The 12,430-nt window shown below is 39.6% G+C and overlaps 1 protein-coding gene across 1 annotated transcript in view; it reads left to right on the top strand.

Moving 5' to 3' along the window:
- The first annotated feature begins 1,754 nt into the window (after positions 1-1,754).
- The window catches only part of PTPRG (protein tyrosine phosphatase, receptor type, G), a 602,014-nt gene continuing 591,338 nt past the window's right edge, over positions 1,755-12,430 (top strand). The window contains exon 1 of the mRNA XM_011998353.1: positions 1,755-1,910. The gene's annotated coding sequence lies outside the window, so the exon portion shown is untranslated. The remainder of the gene's footprint in view (positions 1,911-12,430) is intronic.

The raw sequence follows: 12,430 nt of genomic DNA, 5'->3' as shown, positions 1-12,430 counted from the left end.
TGATCTTGCTGCTGCACTCCAGCCTGTTTGACAGAGCAAGACCCTGTTTCAAAAAACAAAAACAAAAACAAAAGCAGTATATGCCCAATGCTGAGTTAGGTGCTCTGCTCACCATAGCTTGTGTTATCTTTATAACAGTCTTAGAAGGCTGGTATTTTTAGGTTCATTTTACAGTCAAGGAAATTGAGGCTCAACCACTTACCCTAATGGAAGCCACATTTATTACTAACATAGTCAAGACATGTTTTACTCACGGTTTTGATGGACAGAGGAAGGATTAATGGGGAATAATTATTTGTAGAATGGTTTGGATGGAAGGCATCTAAACCTTCCTTGGACTTGAAAAATGAGTGGAAGCTTAGAATTTGACATGAATTCTTTGAGGAGCAATGAGCAGACATAAACGACATCAGGTTTACTTTTTAGGTGTGTATTGAGAATTTGTAGGATTCTTACTTCCCTCTAAAGGGCTCATCTCTGTGGAATACCTTTGTTCAAGCATTACATCTTTTAATGCTAGTCTTTTTAATTGAAGTGTAAGCATAAAGTACTTTACAGGTTTCTTAATTTTTCTTCATGACTTTCACATTGTCAGAAAGGCTAATGCTGTCATAGCGATATTATTCCATTGGCTAATTTGGAATACAGAATGTGTTGTATTTTCCTGGTCCCATCATTGTCTTCAATTGAATATACAGCTTCCCAAAACTTTCTTAAACATTTTTTTTTTTTTGTCTTTGAAAGCACGCTTGCTTTTGTTTAGGTGCATTTAAATGTTATCATAGTCAGCTGGGGTATATTGTTTGCATATAATTCCATTTCATTTTGGATTTTGGGTACCTGTGATATTTGTCTTCTTACCCATCAGTGTTTTCAGGTGTGGGCTCACAACACAAGAAATCCGCATCCATGTGGTAGCTGGGAAGAGAGGGCTTGACGACTATAGCAGGCAGATGGAAGCTCTCCTGTGAGAGTAGTAGTTTTGCTGTTGCTTGGTGGATTGAACTGATGTTGAGATTTCAAATATACATTACTAATCACTGTTTCTTTTCTGGGCATTGTGGGCCTTGGAGGCTTTCTTGTTTCGTATCTTCTGGCACCACAGGTGACTGTTAGTGGCCGGAAGGATGTGGAAGACTGGTACTAATCACAAGGAGTCACCTAGGTTTCAGATTGTGCTGTGTTTGGGTGGCAGAAGCCCTGGCTTTGATGCAGGGATGCTTGAGTCTGGTTTTCTCATCTACTGCATACCTACTGTGTGACCTGGGGCCACTTACTTCGTGCCTCTGCTCCTTAGTTTCTCCATCTGTAAAAGAGGCAGAATGACCCCGGCTCTGTAAAGATCAAATGGGGCCCGAGGGTCTTTACACACAGGTTATAAACTTATACATGCAGTTGGAACCGAAGTCTACCATTAGTTGTATGTGTGACCTTGGTCAAGTTCAAGTTCTTTCCGTTGTTGAAGCTTCAGTTTGCTTATCCATAAAAGGGCCCCATTATTGAGACCACTGTTTGTACTGCTTCGTGGTGTTTTGCAGATCAAAGAAGATAATGTCTATAAAGTGCTTAGTGTACTGCACTTCTTGGCACAAAGTAAAGGTTCCTCGTCAATGATTCCTAATATGTATAATAATAGTTTGTCTGGATTTTCCTATGGTTTTGTTTTTTTGTAAAATAAGTTGGTTCTAGTCAGTCATCCTAAGGACTACGATTCTACTCAGTCACCCAATGGTGTTCATTTGACCCCCTTCCTGTGTCCAGTTGGGTGCTGCCTTTGTCTCATTGCGGGTCTCCCTCTCTTCCAGCGTTGACAGAAGGCTACGTTGGGGCCCTGCACGAGAATAGACACGGCAGCGCGGTGCAGATCCGCAGACGCAAGGCTTCAGGCGACCCGTACTGGGCCTACTCTGGTAAGTCCAGTTGTTCTGATGGAGGTCACACAGGCCAGTTAACATCCCATGCAACTCACTTGAAAGCACACTTTGAATCACTTTTACGCCTGAGTTCTGTTTGCTCAAATCTTTCGTAGTTCACTAAAAGTTGAAATATTCGAGCCTGTTTTCCCTCAAGGTTATAAGTACCTTAATTTATCTCTACCACCTGTTTCCTCAACCTGTTTTCCCCTCAATTTGCATTTATTTCTGAACTTTACTGTTAATGAGTTATTGTACCAAACTTATAATTTTCTAAAAGACGTAGTCTTGTCTTTTCTGTTTTTTCAGGGGCTGTGATTTCAGAGAGCAGAAAATATATGGCTAGTCTTGAGCTGCTAAATGTCTGCTAAACATTACAAACATCAGATATCAGAATGCTCTATTAGGCTCTAAGCCAAGAAATGCAACTTTATTTTTAAATCACATCTTGTTCTTTGAATACATTTTAGCTGTCTACTCGATGGTAATCTGCAGTCCTTTTCATTTTTATTTTTACTTTTACCCTTTGAGCCAGTAAAGGGAAAGAGCATTGGTCTAACTATGTTGAATGTTACATTGGAAATAATTGTCTTACATTTTAAGGGGACAAAGATGAAGACCTAAAGCTAGGTACAGACTTTTCTGGATTAGGCTTCCCACAACTCCCAAAATATGAGAGGTGGATTGTTACTTCTAGAAGAGATTTTTGATGCTCAAAAATGTATGGAAAATGTATTACAGCTAATTAAGGAGGAATGCTTGAGTAAGATAGACCACTTTGGAAATTACTTTGGCACTGAATAATTCAAACTCCTTGTGTGAAAGAGCTTGGAGGCATGGAGTATTAGTCTTAATAATAAATCTATGTATTATGCAATGTTGTTGCATATAGAACTGAAAGTATTCTTTTCATAATGATGCTCGGGTTTAAATCCTCAATTTCTCCCAGCAAATCCTGTTAAATTTATGTCAGTGTAAAATTTATAGGTCTGATCTTTAATTACACCTTATCTATTGGCTTTTTGCATCGTTTTGTCTATTGATAAATCTCCTGCCCCTGCAGGGAGAATAGCCTATCTGTTTTGTTTTGCAGTGAACAGATAGTGATTCTGAAGTCTTCCATCACACACAGTACCTTGTGATTAGAATTATCTAATTAGAGGCTTTTTGTCACCATTTCTGATAAATGAAGGAAATTGGGAGATGAAAGCCAGAATTACATATATATAGCATCTTGCCAAGAAACCCAAAGAAAATTTATCATTTTGTACTCTGTGACTCTGACATCAGTCAGGAGGAGGCACAAAGTGGCCTGCTATTTACAGTTCATCAATTTAGAATAATAATGCTGTTAGTCAGGAAATTGGAAGTTATATCCCATTAGCATGTCCAATTGCAAATGGCAGTGAAGAGATGAAAGCCCTTAAACTTTTCCCATTATGTAGTTAAGAATGACCATAAGTGGTGCCGTCTTTGTGATGGAGTGATTGTTGATGTCTTTAACTTTGGTAGACTTCAGAAGTCTCCATTTTGTATTTCCGGAATGCATTGTGTCTGAATTTGGGTATTGCCTCCAGAAGTAGGAAGGGCTTATTAGTTCAAATTCAAGAGTTAGCATGCTTTTTCTGAAAAGAGCCAGGTAATAAACATCAAAAGCCTTATCGTCTTTGTTCCAACTACCCAACTCTGCCATTGTAGTTTAAAAGTACCCACTGACAATTCTGGACAGACTGGCTGTGCTCTGATAAAAATTTACTTATGAATACGGGAATTTGAATTTTATAATTTTCATGTGTCCGGAAATATTCTTTTGATTTTTTTTCATTCATTAAAAAATATACAAACCATTCTTGCTTTGCAGACTGTGCAAAAAAAGGTGGCTGGTTGGATAGGGTCCACAGGTTATAGTTTGTGAACCCTTGTTCTAGTTGATTTTTTTCCTAGAAATCAGATTAGGAGAGTCATTTGAGGAATTGCTTGGAAGGATGTGGACTGGTTTGGAAGAATGAATGAAGTCATTTGTTAGGCGTAAAGGACAAAATAAGAGTAAAAGAAGAATAGAATGGGACGGATATCAACTGATGGTATACAGTTCTTACGCTTGCAATAGTTCTTCTTGACAATTCGACAGTATCTATGGTTGGCTTATGCTGACGTGGTGCAGTATTGGTTCTCATGTCAAGAAGGCTTGGAGTTCATCACAGACATTCCTTAGCATTTGACCAATGTGTAAAAAAGGCCAGGAAGGAGTAAGAGTTGGGGCCTGTTACTTTGGGTGCATCAGACCAGCACCTTAAAACCACAGTAAATGAGAGCTGGGACTATTAGCTGCAGGCATAGTCCTCTAGATAAAAATGCTGCTTGAAAAGTGGGACTGACAAAAAAAAAGGCTCATTTTTTATGAGGGAAATGTTTCTAAATTTAGCAAAATGAAGCAAGCAGTTCCTGAAAGATTGCTTTGATACTCTAGATTTTAATCTCAGGGCTCAAATTCTCTGATCTGTCTTCTTTCCTCCTAAAATAATGCCATGGGTGCTTTAGGGGTGCAGTGTGTGAGTGTATGAGTTTTGAAGTCACATAGACAAACCATAGTTCAAAGCGAAGGTTTGTTAATATCTTGATGATATTGGAAAACTGTGATGTGGGAATGATTAATAGCACTTCCCACATAGGATTGTTACAGGGATTCAGTGAGATGACGTTTGTGAAAATGTTAACATAGTCTCTGGCATGAAGTAAGTAGTTAATATTACTTCTTGCTTATTTTTGAGACTGTTATTATTACTTTTGCTGCAATTAATGTTGTTTTTGGAATTCACAAGTGTTACAATTGACAGTGGGTGATGGCTGGATAGTTCTGAGAGCTGAACAAGTTAGATTCTCTTAGCCATAATTCTCAAGGGGTGCCTATTTGGGATTTGAGAATGAGGGTTAAGCAGACTGTCCTCAAGTTCAGCGGTCGGCAAACTACAAACTGCAGCTGTGTTTTGTAAAATAAATTCTATTGGAACACAAGCACACCCATGATGTTGTATATTATTTATGGCTGCTTTTGTGCTACATTTGCAGAACTGAGTGGTTGTGAAAGAGACCTAGAATATTACTATTCCAGTAATATTGAAGATCTAGTAATATTAAATATTAAATATCTAGTAATGGTGAAAAGCCTAGAATATTACTATATCTGGCCTCTTACAGAAAAAGTTTGCTGGCCGCGCGCGGTGGCTAACGCCTGTAATCCCAGCACTTTGGGAGGCCGAGGCGGGCAAATCATGAGGTCAGGAGTTCGAGACCAGTCTAGCCAACATGGTGAAACCCCATCTCTACTAAAAATACAAAAATTAGCCTGGTGTGGTGGCGGGCACCTATAATCCCATCTACTTGGGAGGCTGAGGCAAGAGAATTGCTTGAACCTGGGAGGTGGAGGTTGCAGTGGGCCAAGATGGTGCCACTGTGTTCCAGCCTGGGTGACAGGGCAAGACTCTGTCTTAAAACAAACAAACGAAACAAACAAAAAAACTAAACAAACAAAAAAGGAAAATGTTTGTCAACTCCTACTTATAGTAATATAGCTTGGGGTTTTAGCAGATGTTAGTCTGACTTACATTCAGAACTGTTTCAGAAATTTGGAAGTGTTTTTTTTTTTTTGCCTTGCATTTCCCTTGAGCTGGAATATCCTCAGCATGTCTTCTAGGTAGCATCTTAGTTTTTCTGAGATCCTGCTTTTGGAAAGGACTTGGGAGGGGCAAAGATGAGTTTATTTTGGTGGTGTTGGTTGTTTCTGAGACAGTGTCTCGCTCTGTCGCCTAGGCTGGGGTACAGTGGTGCCATTTCGGCTCACTGCAACCTCTGCCTGCAGGGTTCAAGTGATTCTCCCATCTCAGCCTCACAAGCAGCTGGGACTACAGACATTCCCCACCACGCCCAGCTAATTTTTGTGTTTTTAGTAGAGATGGGGTTACACCATGTTGGCCAGGCTGGTCTCGAAACTCCTGACCTCAGGTGATCCGCCCACCTCAGCCTCCCAAAGTGCTGGGATTACAGGTGTGAGCCACTGTGACCAGCCAAAGATGAGTTTAGAGGTCAGTGCTGCAGGAAATGCATCAGGGAGATGAGTGGGTGTTGGATGTTCTGGGGTGACTGTGTCCTGTTCCTTAGGTTGCCGTTGTGTGAGTAGGTCTGGTGAACAGTGCTGATCCTGTCATTCTCATGACATTCCCTTTTGGTCACTAAGGAGAGATATGAACTTTTCAACTGTGGATAGCTTGCTTTTAGAATATTTGTCATGACATTTTTTTAGGATATTGTCATGATAGTAGTTCATTAATATTAGTATAACTTTTCACTTCTCACCTTAAGACCTACCTGCTTTATTTCCATTTCACTGCATCACCTTGGAAGATGCAAACACCTTATTTATGTTTGAAATCTTAAACTTTACCTTTATAGGCCTATCAAACAATGCCTTTGTGAATACCTGTAATTTTAGTATAGAGAACTATTTATTGAGGAAGCTGGAGGTATGTATTAGCGTTCTCTTGTGGACGTTGGAAGATGCATTGTTTCTCTGGATCTTAATTTCATCTGCTAGTAAAAAAGGGGGACATAATATCTGATTCTGACATGAAAACATCATAGAAGGTATGAAATGGAACACAAATATAAGTTATTGTTGACATAATAATAGCAACGTAATTTGATGATTGCTTTATATCTTTGGATTTCTTTTTCCTTGTACCAACGTAGTAGGCAAAAATGGGAATGAGTTATGTTTCATATAGAATTGTACTGAAAAAATGCAGTAGTTTAATAGTATCTTATTGGAGATAATAAAACAATTTCTTTTCTATTAATTTTACTCAACTAAAGTATATTTCTGTCTTTCTTGGGGTGATGGTAGCTCATGAATTTTGGAGCCCAGAACTTCTGTACTTGTTGCACAAAGAGTAACACATGCTAGGCAGGTCGTCAATGCAGGAAAGAGAAATGAAAAATAAATCATAAAACTAGAGTAAGTTCAAGTAGAAATTTGAGACAGGCTTTCTTTTCTTTCTGTCTGTCTGTCTGTCTGTCTGTCTTTCTTTCTTTCTTTCTTCTGTCTTTCTGTCTGTCTTTCTTTTTCGGAGATAGGATCTTGCTGTGTCGCCCAGGCTGGAGTGCAGTGGCGCAATCTTGGCTCACTGCAGCCTCTGCCTCCCAAGTTCAAGCGATTCTCCCACCTCAGCCTCCCAAGTATTATAGGTGTTCGCCAACACTCCCAGCTAATTTGTGTATTTTTAGTAGAGATGGGGTTTCACCATGTTGGCCAGGCTGGTCTTGAACTCCTGACCTCAGATGATCTACCTGCCTCGGCCTCCGAAAGTGCTGGGATTACAAGCGTGAGCCACCACACGTGAACAGAGGCATTTTAATATATAAAGTTATTTTCTCTCTTGCCCCTCAAAGACTGGAGAAAAATAGGTGGTAGTTTCTTCCCTTCCTCTACTTTTTTTTTTTTTAAAAACTTAATTGTTTGGTTTTTCACATTTTTAATAATCTCTATCTCATTTTTCCCTGTGTAGAAATACCTTCTCAGAATTGGTACAAGGGGGCCATTTTTCATTGTTAGAGAAATCCAAAATTGAAATAGTCAGTGACCAAAATTCCCATAAGACATTTCTGGCATTGGGCTGGGTGAAGGTCAAGTAGGATTATTCTAAGAGGTATTCCTGCCATAGTGAGGGGCATCCATGGTCCTCTCTGACTGTCTTGGGATTTGATGACTTGCTCAGCTGCAAAATGGAGATACAAGTGTGCATACCTGGCAGGATGACTTTGAGGATTAAAGGTAATATATATTGGCACCTGCAGTATGTACTTTTTGGCCTCCACCCTGGAGTAGAGTAGGTGTTACCTATTTGGCTCTTCATTATAGGCCATCTCATTACACTGTTCATATAAACATCTTGTTTTATAACACGCATATGTGTGTCTGGGCTTGTGTCTCATTTCCCCGGCTAAATGTAGAATCCTTGAAGACAAGGATTACTGCTTACAATTCCTTGTTTCTCCTGCAACATGCCAGTTTATCTTGTTTTGTGCAGATTTGGTGCATGTTTTTCAAGTGGGCAAGTGGATAGATGGATAAATTAACTCAAGCCAGAGTCTGTCCTTGGGAATTTACTAAGGGGAGCCCTGCCATGAAATTCAGATAAATTAGTGGGTGATTTGCAAAAGGTTTCACTGTTGGATCCCTTTAAATAACAAGCTCCCCTGGTGAACTTAAGATATAATTAAATTCCTAAAATTACATTTTCATGCCTATTTTTAAGAATGTCTGTACAGGATAAAGCAAAATATACGTGCCTGCAGAAGTCAGCTTTTGTCATTAGAAGAATGGAAGGCTCTGTAGGACCTCAAAGTTGAATGTTAATATTGTCGTGTTATTTGCCTCTCTCCTAAAGCCGCCTCCAAAATCTCTTAAGGGAATCATTTCCTTAGAGACATTCTCTTCCTAATAGAGACATTCTTCTTCTTCTTCTTTTTTTTGTTTTGAGACGGAGTCTCGCCCTGTTGCCCAGATCTCAGCTCACTGCAACCTCTGCCTCCTGGGTTCAAGCTATTCTCCTGCCTCTACCTCCTGAGTGTCTGGGATTACAGGCGTGTGCCACCACGCCCGACTAATTTTTGTATTTTTAGTAGAGTTGGGGTTTTGCTATGTTAGCCAGACTGGTCTTGAACTCCTGACCTCAAGTGATCCACCCGTCTCGGCCTCCTATAGTGCTGGGATTACAGGCGTGAGCCACCGTGCCTGGCCCCAACAGAGACCTTCTGATCGGAGGGAACCACAACACTGAGGAGGAGTCAGCCTTGAGAGTCTTCCTCCACATCTCAGCGCAGAGGCTCCCTCTGCCTTGGTGCTTAGCCTGACCCATTTCTGCCTAAACTCCTAAGTCTCCCCTTTATTTATTTATTTTTACAATTAATTTCTATCTTTTCTACATATCCCGATTAATCTAACAATTTTAAAGTAGAAATTCTTTACTTATTTGTTTACCGCACTTACTAATTGTCTACTGTGTGCCAGATGTTGTGCTAAATGCGAAGCGCCAGAGAAGCTGCCCATAGAATTGCTGTTGCCAGATTCCAGTCTTCAAAGATGGGCAGGTGTTTGCCAGGACACACATAGGCCTTAAGCATGGAGGGCTCTGGCAGTGACTAGAGAACCAGAAGCAGCTCAGAAGCTCTAGAGCATGTGGTGGGATGGACAAAGTTAAGGGCATAATGAAGAGGATTTGAGTTAGACTATGGAGAGCCTTATGATATTATTCTACTAGTGAAGTAGAACTTCTTTCTAAGGGCGATAGGGAGTAATTAAAGAGCTCCACCTGGAATTGGAATACAGTTGGTTTTACGTGTAAGACCACTGTTTGTAGGGTTAAGGACTGGGCAGCGGGAGGAAGAGGGCAGGATGAAAAATGATGGGGCTGTATTACTGGGGATTGGAGAGGGAAAAGAAAAGAGCTCATGGGAATTCATTATCATTTGTAAAAGGAGGAGAAGGCAAAATGAATTGTGTAGGACTGTCCCCAAGATGATTGAAGATGGCATTGTATTTGTTTTGAAATGAGTAAATGAGGAGTGGTGGGTTGGTTGAAAAGATAAAGATTTTTAACTAGAACCTATTAAGATGTGTTACAGTGTTTTGTCTGCATTTCTTATGCCCTTTAGAGTTCATGCTCTTTGAAAAGAACCTTTGTAATTAGTCATTGTATTTCTCTGTTTTTACCTAAATGTTTTTGGATAGGAGGGTCTCAAGGTAGGGCACAAATTATAGAATAAATTGTTTCTTCCTACAGGTACTCTTTTTCTTTGATAGTTGATATGTGATTCCAAGGATAGATGGGTGTAAGAAAAAACACACATGGTCACACACTAATCAGAACTTTATGTACGAAAGAGAAAAATGTGTTGCCATATGCTTAAGGTACCTTGAGAATTTTTCAGTACTTGGCCAAGTTTGGCGATTTTCTTTTCACTGTTTAAAAGACATTGTTATCTCTACTTAGAGTTCTTATGTTTTTTTTTAAACTTTAATCCTTGGCACTGGAGTTCTAAAGTTTCTTGGCATTTTCTCTCTGGAGGTGGTTTCACAAGTGTTTGTAAAGTTAATGGATGCTAATATATTAATATATTATCAGAGGACGTGAATACATTCCCTAGGGGCCCTGTGACCCTTGGAAAAGTCTAGCAGTAAGATGAAACACTGTTCAGTGCTGTGTTGGTATCAAGTGGTACATATCAGTGGTAACAATTTCAATTGTTGCTATGATGGGGCGTTTAAAACATGGGTAAATGGAATGCTGAGAGTTTGGGTTTTAAAGTGACTCTGAAGGTAGTGGGGTGATGGAGCCTTTTTGGAGGAGGGCTCTTGCACAATACCTGTGAAAACATTAAATATTGCTAGTCTTTCATCCAGCACTTCTGCTTTTCGGAATTTGTCTTTCTGAAACATGTGTGCATGTCTCCAAAGTAACATTGTGTTTAACAGCCTAAGTGACCAAAATAGGGCATTGGGTAATTATAATACATGCTTACAAGGAAATGGTTACTTGAACATCCACCAAAATGAAGGAGGTTGAACTACAAGATGTATTAAAATAATATGGATAATGTGGTCCCATTAATGAATAAAGCTGAAGAATCCAGAGACTACACCCAAAAGTTAATTGCAGTTATCATTGAGAAATGAGAGCGATTGCCTTTTAATACTTACATTTCTATAATATTTAAACATTTTATAGAAGCATATCAGGAATATTTCAATTTCTTATACAAGTAGATTCATATTTTTTAAATAACCTTTTAATTTTAGAATAGATGACTAAATGGTATCAAATTCAGGCAGTTTTCTTTGTAACAATTTTGAGGGGGAGAGAAAAAAAAGAAAATCCTAACAGGGAAACCAGAAGGAAAGCAAAAACCTTTTTGTCTCTTTAATTGGCTGTATCTAAATTTTTTAGGTGAAACGTTTTCAGTGGCATTTCAAATTCTTATAAAATGCTGATATGAGCCATGCAGAAATTAATGAACTGATATTGACTTAGTTTGAAATGAACATCAAGATTTATTGAGCAAAGTAGTAAATATTGACCCAGCCAAAAGATAAGGTCAATATTTACTTTGACATAACATAAATCCTAATATTCATTAATCTATAAATTTATTGCATCAACACAAGGCATACAGAGAGTTGTATATAAATATATTTTTTTCATATCTGTGAAGGATCAAAGTCAAACATCTTTTTTCCTGGTTATAAATTTGAAAGGATGATATTCTTTCCTTTGAAACTACCTTCTTTGGGGAGAAGGGTGTGCGTGTGGGTGGAAGGACATGATTAATTTAAAGGTTCAAAGGAAAAAATACACCTAGCTGAATACATGTATTATAATTGGAGCACAATGTTTCGCATGTGCTATGTGATTTACGTAAGGGCTACCCATTTTCCTTTCTAACCTAACAAACTGTTCTCTTTTATTACATCTAATTTGATTCATAAAGCCCACCCACTTTTTTTTTCTTTCTTTTTTTTGAGACAAGGTCTCACTCTGTCACCCAGGCTGAAGTGCCTGGGACTATAGGCACGCACCACCACACCCGGCTAATTTTTGTAGAGTTGGGGTTTCACCATGTTGGCCAGGCGGATCTCAAACTCCCGGGCTCAAGCGGTATTCCCGATTTAGCCTCTCAAAGTGCTGGGATTACAGGCATGAGTCAGGGCACCCGGCTAAAACCCACCTTCTGATGATATAAAACAGGGGAACTTTCTGTCTTTCCCTCTGGATGCTGTTAAGCTACTTACTTAGAATTTTGTTTGGTAAATATATTGTTGGTGTATATCATACTTGATAATACTTTATTGGCTGAAATTTCTCATGTTGAAAGTATCTTATTTTATTGTTATTATTTTTGAGACAGAGTTTCACTCTGTTGCCCAGGCTAGAGTGAAATGGCACAATCTTGGATCACTGCAACCTCTGCCTCCTGGGTTCAAGCAATTCTCTTGCCTCAGCCTCCTGAGTAACTGGGACTACAGGCGTGCGCCACCACGTTCGGCTAATTTTTGTATATTTTAGTGGAGACGGGGTTTCACCATGTTGGCCAGGCTGGTCTCGAACTCCTGACCTCAGCCCTGCCTGCCTCAGCCTCCCAAAGTGCCACCACGCTCGGCTTCATTTTGAAATTATGAAGTTGAACTGAACTCTAATTTCTTGTCTTGTGCCTTCTCTTGGTGGGGTGGTCTTGGTAGCAGTAAGAAGAACGTAAGGAGGACCTGTTTCACTGGATTGTGAACTTTCAGCATTGCCAGTATGTAGTTGGAATAAGGGTCTAATATATGCTTAAAGACTGAATTTTCATAGGCCGGGCGCGGTGTCTCAAGCCTGTAATCCCAGCATTTTGGGAGGCCGAGACGGGCGGATCACGAGGTCAGGAGATTGAGACCATCCTGGCTAACACGGTGAAACCCCATCTCT

Source organism: Mandrillus leucophaeus, unplaced genomic scaffold, assembly GCF_000951045.1.
Source record: "Mandrillus leucophaeus isolate KB7577 unplaced genomic scaffold, Mleu.le_1.0 Scaffold57, whole genome shotgun sequence".
NCBI classification, from domain to species: domain Eukaryota; kingdom Metazoa; phylum Chordata; class Mammalia; order Primates; family Cercopithecidae; genus Mandrillus; species Mandrillus leucophaeus.
The sequence above is the reverse complement of the archived record's forward strand: the minus strand, read 5'-3'. Positions and strand labels throughout refer to the sequence as shown.